This window comes from Haliaeetus leucocephalus, unplaced genomic scaffold (genome assembly GCF_000737465.1).
Source record: "Haliaeetus leucocephalus isolate CR32 unplaced genomic scaffold, Haliaeetus_leucocephalus-4.0 Scaffold1000, whole genome shotgun sequence".
NCBI classification, from domain to species: domain Eukaryota; kingdom Metazoa; phylum Chordata; class Aves; order Accipitriformes; family Accipitridae; genus Haliaeetus; species Haliaeetus leucocephalus.
This window is the reverse complement of record NW_010973436.1, coordinates 3,913,664-3,919,663: the sequence shown is the minus strand read 5'-3', so window position 1 is coordinate 3,919,663 and position 6,000 is coordinate 3,913,664.

Here is a 6,000-nt window from a genome sequence, read left to right as displayed (position 1 = left end):
GAGGGACCGGGGTTGATGAATGCACAGGTCTGATCTGGGGAGTAATCTCCGTGGCCCCATTATATTATTGCATATTACACCCAGTACAGATTTGCCTATATTGCTTGGCAGCGCGCGAGTAGAAAACAGGCCTCTCTCAAAACCCCAGAGATATTCAGAAACTGCTCCAAATATTACAGCTATAAATTCAGCTCATTTTTCTAACTGCTGAGAGCTGCCAGGGGCTTTGACTTAATCCATCTCTCCCTAACCCTTGTGCCAGACCCCTGCAGGCACCCGTCCCTCTGCAGCTCTTCGCCCGGGTCCTGCGTCACAGACCCTGCCTGCCAGAGCTCCCTGTCCCTACCCTGGGCAGCATCCCACCCCACCGAGCTTCCACCCATGCTTTCCCACACTCGGGCATCCTCAGTCCCCAGGGTCTGCCCTCACCCATCGCCCCTTCTCCCCAGTTTCCCCCCCCCCCCCCAGACCCACGGCCACGTTTGTGGTGGTGTTGGGGCTACTCGGACACACTCAGGCTGCAGTGGCTGGTCCCCAACTCTTTCTGCCTCCCTTGTTCTCACCATGAAACCAAAAACCATCTGCTCTGCCCAGCATCCTTTCTCCTTTGCAAGCAAGTGCTCCATTTTCTCATCTCAGCCTCTTTCAAGGAATAAAGATCCCATGGGAAACGGGTCTCTTCCCCCCCGAGGAAACATCTGGGGGGAGGTTTCCCCTTTCCCTTCAAACAGCCCCTTCCCTGAGCCAGGTTATTTCATTCTCACACTTGGCCATGCCCAAGCACCTGGGGTGCCCAGCCAGGAACAGGGGGCGAATCCAGCCCTCTCCCCTCCCCTGCAGTAGGATGCACGGTGCTTGCAGGGAAGAGTTAACTCTTCCTCGTGGGTGCCGCACATGGGTCAGCTGTTGAGCCGGGAAGCATCGGTGGCAGCATCAGATTTCCAAAACCATTCCAGGAGCAGTCCTCCAAGGGCTGTATCCTCATACCCCTCTCCCCATAAACGCTTTCCTTCCACCCTGGGGAAGAGCAGGGCTGTAATTAACCCGGGATCATCCCCAAGCTTGGTAGAGCTGGGAATCATCCAGAACATGGACTCATCACCCAGCCCTTCTCCTGGTTTCGTCTGGCCACTCATCACCCAAATATTTGAGGCTTGGTTGTGCAAAGAGCTCATTGTACAAAGGGATGGAGCAGAAATCTGTTCAGTTGCTCATGAGGGGGGTGGGCACCTAATTTCACCCTGGGCTCAGCATCTCCCATGTAGGAGCAGCACCAGGAGTGTTGCCTTCGGGTCTGGGATGCTGGCACTCACCGCTTGCATTTTGGGGGCACGAGCTGGCAGCGCTCCAGCAGCCAAGGGGGAAAGTGGGAAGAGGTGCTGGGTAACATCCCTTGGTTCCCTTCCTTCAGCCCCAGCCTTTCCCTTGAAACAGGGCAGCAGCTGCAGGGGGACAGAGGTTGGCCGAGCACCCAAAGACCCCCCCAGCTCTCAGCATGCATCGCCCCAGGGAGCCGAGTGCTGTGAAAACTATCAAGTGCAGGTGAAATCGCATCCCTAAAAACAGTCTCGATTTCCCATTAAGGGCTTTACTGAAGGTAAAAATAGGAGTGAAATATTTTGATTGTATTGAAAAAAAAAATAATGTTTCTTTTAACTCCAAGGAAGATTTTTCCAACAGTTCTGTTTTACGGGAAATGTCTTATTTTTGTTTTTGTATTATTCTGGAGTGGAAAAAAAGCAGAATATGGGGCCTTTCCAGTGAAACTGAAACTCCCAGTCCTGTCCAGCTCCAGTCGCCTCTCTCACTCTCTTCTTTTAAAGAGAGATCAACCAAGGCCCAGAAATGGAAAATGCAATGCACCAGAAGAGGCTGCTCTGATGAGGTTTCTGCCTCTCCTGGCAGCACAGGAAATCTCATAATGAAAGTTGTCTTGGCAAAAATCCCAGCTTGGTTTAAACAAACTCCAGAGGCCCCGATAGTCAGGATTATCAATCACAGCCCAGGTTGGGCTCCAGGTTTGTTTTGCTGGTGATGGTTTTGCTCCAAGTCTGTTTCTGCGTGGAGTCGGTCCAGTCATTGCACAAGCTTCAAGATAAACTCTTCATAAACCACGATGAAAATTGGAAGCAAAGGAAATGAAGGGAAACAGCAAATAAATCAAGTTCCTCCTGTATTTTCCACCTAGCCGAGCTCCATCCCTTATCATCCCGTCTCTCCCCACTTGCTCCCAGCCCTTTCCAGCCCTTCCCTGGCACAGCTCCATGGGCACAGCCTCTATATTGCCTCCTGCAGCTCTTTTCCCTCCTTTGCTGGAATTTCTTTCTCCTCTTTCCTTTCCTGTTTTTCCAGGTGATCTGGGGTGAGAGGGAGCAGAAAGTTTCCTATGCTGGTGTCCCTCCAGACCTGCCCTTCCTACTCTCAGAACAGGGGTGACGAGCTCTGATGCCCATCAGCATCTCGGGCTTTTTCTTCGTTTTTTTCAGGCCAGGTTCAATGAGGGGAGAAGCAGTGCAGACACTCTCCAACCAAGTAGCTCCACTCAGCAGCAACCTGGTTCCAATTATTCCTCCAGACGGGTGTAAGGGAACAAAAGCCCCAAGCCTGGGAGAGTTTAACCCCTTTGAGGAGGGAGAGCCAGGGAGGAAGGGGCTGTCTGGAGGCTGCACCCAAGCCCTCCATCCCCAGCGGCACCAGGGTTGTGGAAGGTGAAGCTGGGGCTAGGCTAGAACAGGGGGCTTTCTGGAGCTTTGCATGGAGAATCTGGGAAGGCACATCCCCCCCACAGCCTCTTGGTCACCCCCTGGACCCAGCCAGCTCCAGGTAGTTCCCAAGGCTCTGGGGAGGGAGGAGAAGGGGCAAACGAGGCGCATTTGCAGGATTTGGGAGCCAGCACTGCAGGCGGCTGGAAGGGATGGACCTCTTCCCTCCACCTCCATCCTCATCCCTCCACCTCTTCAGTCCTGGGGTCCCCATGCAAACCCACCATGCCCCCCAAAGCCCAGGGGGGCACCTGGAGCCTTCCTTGCCTTGAAGAGGATGGGGGACGCCTGGCAGGCTCCTGCCACATTCCCGCACGAGCGAGGAGCCGGAGCAGCCGCCTCCTTGCATCCCGCCAGCAGTCTGCCAGCACAGCCTGAGATCCAGGGGTTAAATCCCCAGGCTGGTGAGTCAGAAAGTCTTTGATGCAGCCAGAAGAAGCTGAGTAATTTGTGTATCTGCAGAGGTCACATTGCCTCCTCTCTTTTTATGTCTGTTACTCATGGTGCTCCTTCCCACTCTCCCTCTGCAGCCTGGACTAGACTCTTCTCTCTCTCAAACTCACCAGCTCTTTTTACTACTGTTGCTATTAATTATTGGTATTAGAAGAGCCCCTGGCAGCAGCTGCCCATCCCACTTGGTGCCGGTCCCCATTGAAGGCAGAGCAGTGGTCAGTGCTAGAGCCTTCGCCTTTGGTGTTCGCCCCGCTCCTTTCATCTCCCTCGCTCCTCCTGGGATATCCACCGCTCTCTGCTCTGTGGTTGCAGCTCGGGCCCGAATGGCAGCATTTCTATAGGAGAAACCCTGCCGCCAGCTCTGGATCTTACTTTCCACAAAGTTACTTAACCCCTGAGCTGCAAGCCTCGCAAAGCAGAGAGGCACAGCCTTTTACATCTCTAGTTTCAAGCCCATCGCCTTGGCTGGGCATCAGCACATGCCTGGGGCTCTCCTGCACTCCCACAAACCAAGTGACAAACAACAACCATGGCAATTAACCACGGCAAAATTGGGAACGAGCTATAGTTAACAAGGCACACCTTAAAGCACTGCATCTCCCAAGTAACAGTTTTGATAATCCCAGGTTGCTACAAAGCACCAGGGCAGCCAGAAAGACTTCCCTGCATTTAATCAAATCACTTCATTAGGTTGTTTAATAAGCAAGGGAGCTCTGGGAACACCGGGGTTTCACTGCTCTCAAACAGCGTTTGGAGAAGGAATTTATGGTAGAACTATTAAGGCCCAATCAATCTGCCTTTAATCCTCCCGCAGCCTCCACACCGCATAAAGCTTCCCCGCTCCCACTGCCCTGGGTGACATTCAGGCTGCCCCACGTGAGGGGATGCTTTCCCAGGAGCTGCCTAAAGGGATGGAGGTCGTCCAGGCACCACATTAAACCATCCCCACCACCAGCATCGTCCCGGCTTTCACGGGCCAGCAGCAGGGAGAAGGGTTTCTGCACATCAACCGGGGGCTCTACAGCATGAGGGGGGGCCGGGGAGAAGCACTGAGCCCCATTGGGTTCATAGGGCAGTGGAAAGGGCGACACATCAGAAACCGCAGAGGCAGAACCGTGCAGCGCCTCGTCCTGCACACCCAAAGTTAATTTGGCTTTTGCCCAGGGGTGTCAGCGTAAGAGCAGGTCCCCCCTGCTAGACCCCACTGCCAAGAGCTGAAATTATTTCCCTGCGGCATTTCGCTGCACAACTATTATTCATACTCCCTGCCCCTCGTACTGCCTTTGCACTTCAGGGCAGTTACAGCAATTTAGCAAAGAGGCAGCGACCGAACCGAAGGGTAGCAATCACTACACCCCTCTGGTGCCAGCGAGGTGCCTTTGTGGCCCCGGGGCTGGGACGGGAGCCCGGGGATGGCACCCCGTAGCCAAAGGGAGCATTTTCAGCCTGGGGATTACAATCCCAGCTGGCGCCCGTGGGATAAAGCGGCTGCGAGAGGACGAGGCTGCGGCCAGAGACCCGGGTCAGCTCGACCAGCTCCTGCCAGCTGCCGCTTGCGGGTCTTATGGAGAGCTAAGCCCCGGGCATTGCCAAAAACCTGGCTGCTTGCTCAGCTGGGAGCTGAGCTGTTTGGACACTCTGGCTAGCAGGGATTAAAGCTGACAGAGCCCCTCTAGCCTCTTCCTAAAAGAGAGGGACACTTGAGCCGGCACCTCCCGAATGCCTTTCCCAGACCCGCTGCCCCGAGGAGCTCACAGCATCCGCGGCGTGCTGCTGCCATTCCCCGGTCCCCTCCAGATGGATTTGCTTTGCATTTTCCGAATTGGGCCTTTGTGTTTCCTGCAGATTTTTCTAACCTCTCTGTCCTCTCTGGTATTTGCAAATCCTCCCAGTTCTGCATCCTCAGAGGATTTTGTGCATGTGTTATTTCCTCCCTCATCCAGAGCGCTCCTGAAGCCCAGTAAACACAGCCGGTCCCCGTGGACCACCACCAGACCTGCACTTTCCATCTTCTGACTTGCAGAGCCCTGAAAATCCTCAGATGAAGACACAAGCATTTCCACAGCAAATTCAAGTCCACGTACCCCGAACATCTGCCAGCCATGGCTAAAAACCTCCAGGCAAGACACCAAACCCCACCTGATGCTGTTCACCACAGGCCCCACCGTCCTCAGGTCCCAGCACAGCACCAACACCCAGCGTGGCGTGGAAAGCGGGACCTTCACTGCCTCATTCCCCAATGCCTCTGCAGTTCCCCCAGGCTTGAAAACTGGCTGGAATCGCCGGCTGAAGGTGCAGACTTTCATTCCTCCATCCAGAAGCTGCTGCTGGCAGCAGCTCAGGGCATTTGATAACTCCCCAGCTAATGCAATCACTTGCAGTTGGTAATTACAGCTGCTTCTCAGCCCGCACCTGGGAAAACTCGAGATATTGCTCAGAGTTCGGGTGTTTGCAGGCAATACCAGCTCTGGGTATCACTGCGCCTTTCCTTTGACGTGTTGGACCTCAGCCTGACGTGCTGGCAGCTCACGTCGCTTTTCCCAGCCCCCTGCTACCCTCCCTGGCCCCCTTCCCCTCTGCCAGCATCGTGCCTTGCGACGGGAAGCCCCATCCCCAGGGAGAGTTTGTTCCCGTGGCCCTCAGCCTCCAAAGGAAACCTTGGGAAGTCGTCAAAGCAACACGCCCCAGCCTCATCTCATTTCTTCCCTTTCTTTTTTTCCTTCTTAAGGGACAGTCCCTGCGGTGGCCATCTCAGCCTGCGGACTCTCGCCGAGGAGCCGGGCAC